Source organism: Palaemon carinicauda, chromosome 44, assembly GCF_036898095.1.
Source record: "Palaemon carinicauda isolate YSFRI2023 chromosome 44, ASM3689809v2, whole genome shotgun sequence".
NCBI lineage: Eukaryota > Metazoa > Arthropoda > Malacostraca > Decapoda > Palaemonidae > Palaemon > Palaemon carinicauda.
In genome coordinates this window covers 6,531,521-6,546,881 of record NC_090768.1, presented here as the reverse complement: position 1 = coordinate 6,546,881, position 15,361 = coordinate 6,531,521, and positions in this window count along the sequence as shown.

Below are 15,361 nucleotides of genomic sequence, written 5' to 3'. Positions count from 1 at the left end.
CTCACATTACCAATAACGTATAATTATAATATGTAACTTTCGTATTTCGTCTCCATTCAACGTTGTATTTACTTAAGTAAAAAATATGTAGCACATTATAAGAGAATATATATTTACTAATAAGTGATTAGTCATGTATAAATTTAACATCCACTGAATATGACCTAGGCCTATTCCTCCTGATAGGCTTATACTAATATAGAATAAAAAGCAAGGGCAAATAACGCCTGCAATTGAGACCCCCACATATTGCTGTATGAATTACTCTTTTTGCCTCACTTGTTTGTTTATATAAACGAAAACTAACCATTAACAAGTGACATCGCTGTTATTTATTACAGATATCAAACAGGGCATACCTTTGCTAAGCCATCAATTTGATGCACTTTTCTAAAGAAACAGAGAAAAGCAAACCATGGTGGTCTTGTGTATGAATACTATACACGCATATGTATGTATATATAATGCAGCCGTTTCTAGTTTATTGCAGGACAATAGTTTTGACATGTCCGGGGTTTGGCCAGTTTTCATCACCACGCTGGCCACTGCGGATTGGTGAGGGTGGATGCTTTCGTGTGATCGCTCACTGCAATCCAACGTAGTATGGGTGGCCCTGACTAGTATGGCTTCCCAGATCATGGCAATATGCAAACCTCTTCACCACGTTAAGGTATCTCCACTCAAAAGGGATATATATAATATATATATATATATATATATATATATATATATATGTGTGGAGTGAGTGAAAAGACAGAAAACCAAACTAAGTTGGTTCGTTCTATTTATATTTCCATCTAAAAAGCTTTTGGCTATACCATACTGGTAAGAAATGAATAACAAAACGTATCAAAGTACGCTACTAATTAGAAAAGCATAATCCCAATATATACTATGGACTGGTTCGCTTGAAGCTGTCACAAAAAAAGAAAAAAAAAAAGGAAAAAAATACAGAACCTTCGATAAAAGTGACTACTTGCACGTTTTAGTGAAGCTCTGTTTGCGTTGTTAATGTTGCGTTCTAAAACCATTTTCTCATTTCCATCATAAACTGACGGAGTCACTGCAGCAAAAATCCCAATTTTAAGCTCTTTCTCTCTCTCTCTCTCTCTCTCTCTCTCTCTCTCTCTCTCTCTCTCTCTCTCTCTGTGAAAGTATAATTTCCGCTGGCTGCAGTTTCCAGCATGATGGAAGGGAAATAGCGGGAAATAAAAGTCAGTGTCACTAATTCATATTACTTCTCCAAACAAGCGTTGGGAGAAAGCGACACCTTTGAAAGCTTTTACACAGAGGCATTTTTCTTGTGCGCTTGTAGGTTGCATTTTTTTTTCTTTTTCTTTTTTGTGGAACTGGATGACTGCTTATAAAGGTTTTATTTCTTACGATGCTTGATTTTATTTTCGGTATTTATTCATTTGTTTACCACCTCAAAAAAAAAAAATTGGTTTCCGTTAACTATTAACACTTTCTATTTCTCCCTACACTATTTGTTTGGTTACTTGCCATGAAGTAAGAGCATGACAGGGTGCACTTTTTCGGAGCAAGGTGTGCCAGGGAAACCTGTATCCACCCGTACATGAAACTGGAAGCTCACTTGGAGTGTATCAATATAACCTAAATTTGCTCAAGGTTAGAGTGGATCCATAGATAACGAGTACTAGAAAAGGAAAATATGCTTTATTCTTACAAAAACTAAAGCGCCTAACTGCGCTGGCGAACTTATATTTTTATGAAAAATGTGCGTTATTTTCAATCCACATGAAATGTTCGCCTTTCATGGAGTATCATTCAAATGAAAGTATTAACATTACTATAACACAACCTATGAAAGTACAATTGAACTTCATGAACAAAATTTCTTGACTTTGAACAATAATGCCATATTGTAAACGATTGCATTCTAAGGACACAACAGGAACAGACTAAATGTAGCCTAACCCGACATTTCTTACGCAATAACCTTTTGCAGTTGGAAGATTCTCCAGCTTGAGGAAAACAAAACTAGCGAACACAATACTTAGCCTGGTCCCATTTGGAAAAGCAACTTTAAATGTACTAAATCTATTTGTTCTTTTAAGAAGCAAATACAACATCCCCTTAAGATGTTATTTGCTTCATGCTGAAATCATGACCTACCAGTCATTGAATGTTGACAATTAAGTACCAAAGTGTTTCATTTCAAGTCTATATTTTTTCATAATTCCATTCTCCGTAGAGGTATCATCAAGTAACAATATTCCTATATTGATTTCATCTTAGTAATGGACACAGTTGAAGAATACTTAAGTTTACTGATGTAAATATACAAGCGTTTATGTAAGCATACGAAGGTGAAATGTCGCAACTAACTTTTTGTTGGCATCCAACAAAGTCAATGTATTTTTTTCCGTTGTGGTTATTGTTTTGCATTAAACTGGCAATACTGTATATCATACCAAGAGCTCTTAATCCTGGCGTGGCCCATTTATTACTGGTTATAATTATGCTGCATCGATGCAGGGCTGAAGGGCGAACAAGTCTTCCACTGTCTTGGATTAGAGTTCTCTTGCTTGAGGGTACACTTAAGCACACTATTCTATCTAATTTCTCTTCCTCTTGTTTTGTCAAAGCTTTTATAGTTTAGAGGGGAAATATTTATTTTAATGTTACTGTTCTTAAAATATTTTATTTTTCCTTGTTTCCTTTCCTCACTGGGTTATTTTCCCTGTTGGGGCCCCTGGGCTCATTGCATCCTGCTTTTCCAACTAGGGTTGTAGCTTAGCAGTTAATAATAATAATAATAATAATAATAATAATAATAATAATAATAATAATAATAATACTAAGTGGTGGGGTAGTATAATACGACTATGAGTATGCCTTTGGCACTAGTTGATTAGTTTCTTTCCATGAAATACGACATATACAATATAGGTTCGGTAAAAAGGCTTAATTTGAGGTGTCCTACCACCAGGGGAAAATGTCAGGGTATTCCATTCCTCTACGATCTTTGCACTTTCATTAATAATCATATGTTTAGGTTAACCATTATATCGAAAGCCTGAGAGACCTTATTTAGTTATTTATGAGAGAAGTGTCTCGATGAACTGAGCGAAATGATTCTCAGAGCAAATACAGTGATGACGCTATTATGTCGCTCTGGGACATTAACCAGATATTTAAAGCAGAAACTCAAGTTGGGGTCCCTTCGAATACACTTCCGTCGCCTAATATGCATTACTTTTGGATAGAATTGAGACAGAGGACTACTGACTACAGTCATTGGTTATCTTATATATCCAGGAGAGGTGCACGGCCATTAACGAGTGCCAGAGACGATTTTTCATAGTGATACACACACACATATATATATATATATATATATATATATATACATATATATATATATATACATATACATATATATATATATATATATATATATATATACACTGTATATTATATATATATATATATATATATATATATATATATATATATATATATATATATATATATCCTCACTCGTCTCTATGTTGAGTTTTTAATATACTTCTCTATTCATCCTCATCTAGTTCACGCTTCATAGTCCTCAGCAAAGTAGGGCTGAGTCTCCCAACTCTTCTAGAGGCTTGTGGAGCCCACTTAAAAGTTTAGTGAACTAATCTCTCTTGGGGAGTGCGAAGAGCAAGCCCAAATCATCTCCAATCTATCCCTTACCATGACCTCACCCACATATGACACTCGAGTAATCACTCTTATAGTTTCCTTTCTAATCCTGTCCTGCCATTTAACTCCCAATATCCTTCTGAGGGCTTTGTTTTCAAATCTACAAAATCTGTTGGATATTGTTTCATTCCCATACTACGACTCATGTCCATTCAGTAACATCAATCTCACTAAACTGATGTATAGCCAGATTTTTATATGTAATTTCAGGCAATTTGATTTCCAAATTTTATATAACCTAGCCATTGCCTGATTTGCTTTTTTTTCAATCTTTCATTAAACTCAAATTCTAAATATCATGTATTAAACATCCTAGCTCATAAATATTTATAGAATTCCACCTCATTAATCCTTTCTCCTTCCAATGATATTTCCTCTTCCATTGCCTATTCCGTTTTCATTATCTCTGCCTTTCTTCTATTTATCTTAAGCCCAAACTCATGTGATATTTCATGCATAATGGTAAGCAGGCTTTGCAAGTCCTGTAGTGTTCTGCTAATAAGGACAGCGTCATCAACATACTCTAGGTCAGCTAATTTCCTGTACCAATCCGGTCCAATACTCCGCTATCCCCAACTGTTCTACGCATTACAAAATCCACGAGGAGGATAAACAACATATGTGACAATACATTCCCTTGGAGTACTCCCCCATTCTTTGGAAATTCATTTGATAGGACTCCACTAAAATTTACTGTGCACTTGCTATGCTCATGAACAGACTTAATCAAATTTGCATATTCAAGAGGAACTACATAATAACGTAGGACTCCCTACAATTGACCGGTGTACACTATCAAAGTCTTTTTCATAGTCCACAAATTCCATCAAAAGTGGATTTCTATATTCTACAGATTGCTGTACCACACGTCTTAAAATTAAAATTTGGTCAGTACAACTTATTTTTTCTAAACCCTGCTTGTTCATCGCTCAGCTTTTCATCAATCTTTCTCCCTAGTCGCTTCAGAAGGAGCATACTATATATTTTCATGACAACTGACGTAAGTGTGATGCCTCTATAATCATTGTAATCAGTCAAATCTCCTTTTTAGCCATTTCCACACACACACACACACACACACACACACATATATATATATATATATATATATATATATATATATATGTATATATATATACTTCTATATATATACATACATTATATATGCATACATTATATATACAGTATATATATTATATATAATATATATATAATATATATATATATATATATATATATATATATATATATATATAAATACAGTATACAGTATATATACAATATATCTATTCATATCAAGGTATAAATGTACAAACATACATACATGTAGGTATGTATGCCTGTATGTATGTATATAAACGTACCAATATGTGTATATACTACACATTTCTATTTACATATATATGTACGTGTATACATAATGCTTAAATACATACATATATATGTATATATAAACATACTGTACATACGCACACGTGTGCGCATGACGAAAAAATACTAATTTTAATTAATATATGAACAGCTTCTTTTATAAATGGATACTGTAAAACCCTGTATCAAATTTTCTAATCAAATAGGCTTTGTAAAAGATTTCAAATTTAAGTTTAAACAATTTGAATGGATTACATAGCATTGACTAACTAATCAACGAATCACAGGGATTGGCACTCAAACAATTCGCAGAGCAAATGAGCAAATTACAATTAATTGCTGCAAATATACAGTATTGCTCAATCGGAGGGTTGCCGAGACTTCCGCCATAGCTAATGGATTAATTGCGTAATATAATGCAAGAAATTTCAGTTGAAACATTTAAAGGTTTAAAGGCCGCTCATAAATGGCAGAGACAAGGGACAGTGACATTGCGCTATCAAGCAGGACAATGCCCCCAGAAACTGACCACATTACATATGATAAGCGCCAAAGTCCCCTCTCCCCCCAAGCTGGGACGAAGGAGGGCCAGACAATGGCTGCTGATGACTCAGAAAGATAGACCTATAGCCGCCCCCCTCCCCCCCCCGCCATCCTTAGCTCACAAAGATGGTGAGGTTGCAGTGACCAAAGAAACTATCGGGTTTGAACGGGACTTGAACCCCAGACTGGCAATCAACAGTCAAGGACGCTACTACCTGGCCACCACAATGAGCCATTATAAAACACAGCTCTAATGATTTATTTCGGAGTAATTTAAATATGAATACAATGAATCGGACAACTAATGTTAATAACTTTCACAATTAGTTCAGATGAGTGAAGAATTAACTATGAAAATCAAACGAAAATTTGTTCATGTCTGACTTTATAGGTAACATATACCTAAACTATTCTTCTGTCATTTTGTTTATAAAAAGGCTCATTCGATTCACAAATGTATGAAAATACAAATAACATATACAGTATACTTCTTATACCAAAATCACATGGCTGGCATATAAGCAAACTTTTCATGAGAAGCTAAGATATTTTCAAAGCTGTGAACAGGCTCTGGATGTTCAGTTAATTGTTCAAGAATATAATTGTTCTTATCATATTTTTTTAATATCTGTTAAAGATTTCTTCTTTTTAGAGAAATTAAGCATGAAGCCTAAATCCATGAAAAATATGCTTACTTGCAGTACTATTTCACTTCTTTACAACGGTATCTTAAATATCTCTGCGGATTAGTAGTCAAACTTTAAATATAATTAAGAATATAAAAAGTAATATAAAATACCTGTAGCCTTTCATATGTTTCAAGTATATTCTAACAACCCTTCTCAATTAGAAAATCTCTTGTTAAACACTACCCCGGTAAATTTTTTCTATATTGTTGATTACTTTTCCCTAGAATTCTTTGAAGACAACGCTGCCTTGCCTTTAGCCTGTGGTTTACAACCCTATTTCCCTTGTGGGTGCTATAGACTAATTTTCTCTTCTCTATCGGGGTGACTCCGTTTACTATTAAATTGACTTTGTACATAGTCTAATTGAATTGCAACTTTCTTTAACTTGCCTAACTTTGATAAAAAGTTTCGGCTACGTACCCTTATGCAAAATTTATTTAAAAGAAAACTGAAAATTTTTTTAAAATCTATGATCACCATGCACCAAATTTTCTTCAGTACTCTCTCTGTAATTCCACCTTCCGTAATGCTAACATTAGCCATTCTTCATACATCATTCATTCATGGAATTACCTTGGTTCTCATAGATGAAAAAGGTCAAAATTTTCCCCATCAGTGGTCTTTGACATATGACTTCTACCAGCCGTTCAGGAATGGTTTGTTCCGACCACTCTTCCTCTTGTTTAGGCTTAGATTGGATAGGATTTTAGAATTTTAGGCCTTATTCTATCTTGAAAAGCCGTATTCAATATTCTTTGACATTCCATTTTCGGAAATAGGCTTTTTCATCAGAACACTTTTCTTACAAAATCTATTTATCTGAACCACGAGATTTTTCCGGAACACATCTTCCATAAAGTCTCTTCCCTACTATTTCCAATCACATTTAATATTCCAAACCTATCGACCACTGGATTCCTCTTTGCTGAACACGATTTGCATTTAAATCACCTACTGCATCCACTTCTTCACACCCATCAAGATAATGCAAGGGTAATACTGAGGCCCTCTCCAATAAGCGATCTAATTTTATCAATCCTCTCCACGCTTCTACTACAGAATTCGATAACAACTCTCTCCTCTTCTACATTTAGCGCATATACAAATAGCATGCTTAATGAGATATAAAGCTTTATAATGTCATAACATCTTTTCAAATGCCCAATAAGTCGGTATATGTCACATAGAAGTTTATCACATCATCACAGCCATTTACTCTTGAGAACTCTGATTGGTAGAAAAAGATTGCACTTCACAAAGTACAGTTGCACACAGTCATTGGTACAGCTCGTTCCGAATTAGTGCACCCTTTGACACCCTTATTTCACGGCAACAAGCAGGTAGTGTAGGAAGAGATAGCGGAGGTGTTGGGCAGGGCAAAATACGGCAACTCTCCTCGCAGTAAGGGTGTGGCAGAGTGCACTTCTTTAGAGCAAGCCATAAATTTCTGTCCCCAACTGTACATTTACATCTGGCAGTGACAATAACATTTCAGGCGGTTCTTATGTCAGCAGCCCAAAATATATATTGTGGGCATAATCTGAATATAAATGTCAAAGTATTATTCATTCTTTTGTATATCAATATGCATCTACAAATGCACGCGACGGACATGGCTAAGATAAGAGATATTTGAACACCAGATAAGAGGTAACAGAGGGTCTAGAGTTGAGGGCCTCGGTAAAGTTTGAAGAGAGAGACGAGAGAGGCTCGAAAGGAAGTTATCACGGCCTCACAGTTACGAATGACTAAAAATTATACGGGAGGAAAGTAAATGAAATAACAACAATAAATTTTGATGGAAGTTTACGAAAACTTAATTTTACCCGGTTTTCATTTCAAGTTATACTTACCGGTAGATACACTTTAAGGACAACTATAATCGTCAACCGAATCGTAACGATAGTTACCAATGAATAATACACGACGATATGACAGCAATCGTATTACGAGTTCAGGTTAGCATTAAAAATAATGATGGATTGATTTTTTATCAAAATAACCTTTAAATTATGACAGAACACATGTAACTCGGCTGATTAACACACACACACACACACACACACACATATATATATATATATATATGTATATATATATGTGTGTTTGTGTGTGTGTGTGTGTGTAACCTTTAAACCAGTTACCCTTTAAAAGGACATCCAAAACAGGTCTGGTTAGGATTACAATAACGCAGTGGACTATTTACCACTAGATTAAGACATTTTAATTCAACAGAAACCTTCCATCGTAACCCATTTTCCCAGAATGGGATTTATTTCAGGAATTAAACATGGATACCACTAAACCAAAGGAACCTCAAAAAGTTACAAATATATACAGTACACACAACAACAATAACAACAAAAACAAATGCAGGTCGTTTCAAGTCCACTGCAGGACAAAGACCTCAAAATTCTTATCTGGGAGTTGGCCATTTTCATCATTACGCTAGCCATTGCGGATTGGTGATGGTGGGAAACTTTTGTTTGATCGCTCACAGCAAATCAACCTAGTATGTGTGCCCCTGCCTTGGACAGCTTTGCTGATCATGGCGATACACAAACCGTTTCACCCCGTTAAAGTATCCCTACTCAGAAAGGGAGTACATGTACACGCACACACGCATATATATGTATATATATATATATATATATATATATATATATATATATATATATATATATATATATCATATCCGCTAAGGAATAAGATAACATCAACAGAGTTAAACAGAACCTGGCCCTAACCAACAATTCCCAACCACAAATCTGAATACCTCAAAAATACAAGCTGGAACCTGACGAAAATTACATTTAGACATTGGCGCTTAAATCGAATTACAAACTTGACAACCGTTAAGCAGTAAGGAAAGCATAATCTGAGTAGTGATGATAAGTCATTGGGACCCGTATGTGGGTGGGGATACATATAATCGTTTAATGTAAATTGCAACCTGTAAGCTACTGATACAAACAGTCCAATATCCCAAATTGACACACTAACCTGACTTTGTGATGGAAACTGGTTTTATAGAGAAATTAGACTCAGTTTATTTCCAACAATAACATGACTAACTCTGATGTCATTACTTAAAAAAACGAAATTTTCTATATTGGTGTCAATGGAAATCTATACTAATGCATAACCACGCATTATAAAAACGTCCTGAATATTCAGTTGATACTGCTCAGACTGCTTATCCGGGATAGAGAATTCATGTCTTGTTTAAAGGCAAGGCAGTATTACATATGGGAAGTTAATTATTCTCACTAAATTTTACACGAAGGAATTGCAAGGAATGTATGGAATTTCGGCAATATGGCCCAAGCCCTGTGGGCCGTGAGGTCACGTAACGCAGTCGTGGAAAAAGAGGGCTAAAATCCAAAGACAAGATCACATACTAGTGAATAAAAACTATGCATATCATAAACACTCACCCCTAAATACTATGGGAAAAAAATGGACTTTCATGTCAGGGTTGTTTACAAAAAATTAAGATATTTCAACCACTACAGACACTGTGCGGAAATAATGAACTTGACAATAAGCCGACTGCTTAAATCCTTAGACTATTCATTACCAGAAAGTGGAATTATTTATCTCCTTTTGCTGACTAAAGGACTGACAGCTCTGGGATGGGGCAGTAACAATACCCTAGCAGGACAATGGCCTAGAGACTGACCATATATACTATGATCAGCCTCCAACGCCCCTATCCCCCAGCAAGGAGCAGGGAAGGCCAGGTAATGGCTGGGGATGACTCAACAGGTACACCTAAAAACTACCCTAAAAGCCCCAACCTTACCTCACAAGGATGGTTGCAGATACTACCAGAAACTATTGACCTTGAGTGGGACTCGTACCAACGTCCAGCAGATCGCCAGGTACGGACATTTCCAATTGGCTATCACAACCGCACTAGGAAGAAAAAGCCCATTTCTATCGACCGTGAATTGTTAGTTATTAATCTACCCGTTTCTTCCATATTTCAATACAATATACATATATATATATATATATATATATATATATATATATATATGTGTGTGTGTGTGTGTGTGTGTATAGATAGATAGAAAGATAGGGTGTTACAAGTTACGGAGAAAGTTAAAAAATCACAACCATTTACCTTAGTGGGATGTCATTACAAAATCTGATGAAATGAGAAAACCTTACTTTCATTGGAGAGATCTATATAAATAAGGTTGTACCAACCGTGTGTCACACGATCGTACATAGTTCATTTTGTGTATATATTATGCTTGTACCTTCGCTCTTCCCTCGCACTAAAATGAACCAGATTAAACATGTCTGCTATTCTCTTCTGTAACAGTGTCTTTTTTTCAAACATGAAAATTCTTGTTGCTTTGAGCTTTTGTATATAAAGGAGTGTGTTCTATAATAAATTTACTCAGTTGCTTTCACATTGTCTTGGAGTCACAACCTTCTCTCGGCTCGTCACAAGGTTTTCGAATTACTAAATAATTTAAAGACCGAATACTCCCATAAAAGATAGAAGTGACAACTTTAAAGCTTAGCAAGCTACTGGTTTTAGTATTTTCAAAATACCATGCAATGATTGCGCTGAAACTTATGTCACGGAATATTGTTTCTCAATCATTGGGGGAACATCAGTGACAAACTGGGAATTCCCGTTGCTGTGTGCCCATGTTGAAACTAGAGGAAAAACTCTTGTGAAAACTTTCGAAGCTGTTGAGAGAACAAAGTTGAATTGTTACTCTGCTTGCTATGACAAACAGCAGTACTTTCCGGTGGCAGGCTTGGTTGGGATCTGGAAATACATGTTTATCGTCGTCATTACATCTAATGGCCTGCTCGCCTGCCTGACTGTGTCTGAGGTTTGCAAAATGACAAATTCGTAGATACAGTAATTTGTATTTTTCCTAACCATACAAACCTTAGCTATTTAGGTTGGGTTTACTTTCGGCGTAGCTGAAAATGACGAGCCAATAGATTTTTAACGAGGGTTAACTACCCCCGCGCTAGTTAGCAAGGGGGTAGGGGAAGGGTTAGCTTGCTACCCCTCCCCCCCCCACACACCAGTGAATTGTCTCACTTCACTTAGAGGTAGGACTTGTCTTGGGGGACAGGGCTAGCGGGCAAATATATGTAAATAGCTAAGGTTTGTATGGTTAGGAAAAATACAAATTATCTCCGAATTTGTCATTTGTCCCGTAACCGAAATACAAACCACGCTATTTACATTGGGTGACTTACCCCTTAGGAAGGGTGGAAAGTCCCCAGCCTTACTGGCTTTGGCTTTACCCGGGGACTCAGAATCCGAGTGAGTAGCACTCGAGAAAAGGAGTCCCTGCACCTCACAAGTTCCTTGCTCCGCAAGGGACGTGTGGCCTACATAAGTTTGTGTGTGGAGAAAGCGTGTGACTCGTCCTAGGCAGTTGACCTGGAGTCCTTTAGATGGAATCCTAGGCTAGGACGTTCGCAATAACACCTCATCAGGATATGGGGGACGCGACAGTATAAACTTAATACTAGAAACACAAGGAAAAATGGTTTACCTGCAGAGGTTGAGGACAGCTATGCAGAGACCAGGATGCTGCTTTCCCCAAGAGAGGGGAGGATGAAGAAAGAGGTAAGGGCCAGACATACTCTTTCATCACGCAGACTAAGACCGGGTAACAATGCCCTCAACCTTCTGCTACTTGTCCACTAAGGAGCCTGAGGTTAGACCAGCTGTTGTGCAGCCACCACGGGGCCGATAGAAAAGGTATCGAGGCTCCTGTGGGTCACGTCCTGCAGATAGTGGGCTATGAAGGTCGTTTGACGCTTCCAGACCCCAGCTTCTAGCACCTGCGTCACAGAGAAGTTTCTCTTAAAGGCGAGGAACGTAGCGATGCCCCTGACGTCGTGTGCCCTAGGGCGACGTGACGGAGGAGGGTCAGGATTCAAGGCGTGATGGATAACCCTTCGAATCCAAGCCGAGATGGTGTTCTTGGTGACCCTACTCTTCGTCCTTCCTGTGCTTACCGCTTGCACGTGGGGACGAACTGCAGCTATCCTCTTCAAGTAACGCCTCAGACTCCTCACTGGGCATAATAGCAGATGGTCTGGGTCACTTGTTACAGAACGGAGACTCGTGACCCTGAAGGAATCGAACCGTGGGGCCGGTACTCCAGGGTTCTGAGTCTTGGCAACAAACTCAGGGACGAACCTGAACATTACCTCCCCCCATCCCCTTGAATGGGCGATGTCGTATGAGAGACCATGAAGATCACTAACTCATTTGGCAGAGGCCAACGCGAGTAGGAAAGCCGTCTTCCAAGTCAGGTGGCGATCAGAGGCCTGGCGTAATGGTTCGAAGGGAGGTCTCTTTAGAGCCCTGAGAACCCGAACCACGTTCCATGGAGGAGGTTTCACTTTCGACTGAGAGCAGGTAAGCTCATAGCTACGTATGAGTAAACAGAGTTCTAGCGAGGAAGAAATGTCCACTCCTTTCACCCTAAAGGCCAGACTTAAGGCTGAGCAATAGCCTTTCACCGCCGAGACCGAAAGTCGCATTTCTTCCCGCAAATACACGAGGAACTCCGCTATTGCTGGAATAGTGGCATCGAGTGGAGAGATACCCCTCCCACGACACCAACCACAGAAGACTCTCCACTTCGGCTGGTAGACTCTCGCGGAGGACTTTCGCAGGTGACGAGACATTCTCTCCGCAACCTGTTGCGAAAAGCCTCTCTCCGTGAGGAGACGCTGGATAGTCTCCAGGCATGAAGCCGAAGCGAGGCTACGGCTTTGTGGAAGATGTTGCAATGTGGTTGTCTGAGTAGCTCGTGTCGTGGGGGAAGTTCTCTCGGAAGTTCCGTCAGGAGCTGCAGAAGGTCCAGGAACCATTCCGTGTGATGCCATAGCGGAGCTATCAGGGTCATAGACAGGTTGACCGATAGTCTGGTCCTGTTGAGCACCCTTCTCATCAGACAGAACGGTGGGAAGGCGTACACGTCGATGTTGTCCCACCGCTGTTGGAAAGCATCTTGCCAGAGAGCCTTGGGGTCCGGGGCTGGGGAGCAGTACAGAGGCAGCTTGAAATTCAAGGCTGTCGCGAACAGGTCCACCGTCGGGGAACCCCACAAAGTCAGCTATCTGAGGATCCAAAGACCACTCGGTACTCACTATCTGCGAAGCTCTGCTCAGACTGTCGGCGAGCACATTCCTCTTGCCAGGAATGAAGCGAGCTGATAGTGTTATCGAGTGGACTTCGGACCACCTCAGAATCTCTACTGCAAGATGGGATAGCTGTTGTGAAAAGGTACCTCCCTGCTTGTTGATATAAGCCACTACCGTGGTGTTGTCGCTCATCACCACCACGGAGTGGCCCGCCAGGGTCTGTTGGAACTGTTGAAGAGCCAGATACACGGCCTTCATTTCTAGCAGGTTGATGTGTAGGTACTTTTCTGATTCTGACATAAGGCCTGAGACCCTCTGGTTCAGAATGTGGGCCCCCCACCCTTCTTTTGACGCGTCCGAAAACAGCGTCAAATCCGGGGGAAGGACGAGAAGATCCACTCCCTTTCGTAGGTTTTCGTCGATCTGCCACCACCGCAGGTCCGCTTGTTCCATGGGTCCTATCGGGACCAGAGAGTCCGGGGAATCGGTGCCCTGACACCACCTGGACTTGAGCCGCCATTGCAGGGATCTCATCCTGAGACGGCCGTTCGGGACTAGACGGGCCAGGGAGGCTAGGTGACCTAAAAGACGTAACCATGATTGGGCTGGAAGCTCTTCCCGCCTGAGGAAGGGCTCTGCCACCCTCCTCAGCCTTGCTATCCTGTCGTCTGATGGAAAGGCTTTGTGGAGATTGGTGTCTAATATCATGCCTAGATAAACCAGTCGCTGGGACGGCTGCAGAGAGGACTTCTCGAGATTTACCATGATCCCCAGATATTGGCAAAGTCCCAGAAGCCTGTCTCGGTGTCGAAGAAGGGTCGACTCCGAGTCTGCCAGGATCAGCCAGTCGTCCAAATATCGGAGGAGACGGATACCGTTCCTGTGCGCCCATGTCGAAATCAGGGGGAACACTCTGGTGAACACCTGAGGTGCTGTAGAGAGACCGAAGCACAGTACCTTGAACTGGTAGGTCTTGCTGTCTAGGCTGAATCTCAAGTACTTCCTGGAAGACGGATGGATTGGGATCTGGAAGTACGCGTCCTTCAGATCCAGTGTGCACATGAAGTCTTGTGGTCTCACTACAAGTCTGACCGTGTCCGCTATCTCCATGCTGAACGAAGTTTGCTTGACAAACTTGTTCAGAGCTGAGAGATCGATGACGGGTCTCCAGCCTCCAGACGCCTTCTTTACAAGAAAGAGTCGACTGAAGAAGCCTGGGGAGCCATCGACGACCTCTTGGAGAGCATCCTTCTTGAGCATGGTCTCCACTTCTGCCCGAAGGGCTAGCCCCTCTGCCGATCCCATGGCATAGGAGCTCAACGACACTGGATTCGCTGTCAGGGGAGGTTGAGATGTTGTGAATGGGACGCGATAACCTTGGCCGATCACAGAGACCGTCCAAGAATCGGCCCCATGTTGCTGCCACCTGTGCACGCAACTTTGTAGGCATCCCCCCACAGGTGGACACACAGGGGGACTGCCACTCCTAGCGTTTACGGCCACGGCCGCTCCCTCTACGAGTTTTGCCTCCCCTGGAGGACTTACCGCCCCTCTTGTCCTTAACAGGAAAGGGCTGAGGCTTAGACACCTTCGTTTTAGCTGCCGGAGCCTGCTTCGGTGTCCTGCGAGGCCCGCTGTTGATGTTGTTGCGGAGCTGGAGGCTTGTAGGGCCGAGATGCGAGGGCCCTTTGGAGGAGCGAATCCTGGTTCGACTTCCTCCACCTCTCAGCTGTGCGTTCCACGTCCTTGGGCTCAAACAAGCTTCCTCCAAGGATGGAGGAGTGTCTGAGCCTGCAGACATCCATGGCGGGGACCTTCGGATGGAACTTCTCGGTCACCACATCACGACGCTTCAAGATCGAGTTGGCCCACAGGTTGGTAACCTGGTGGGCCATGAACTCGAT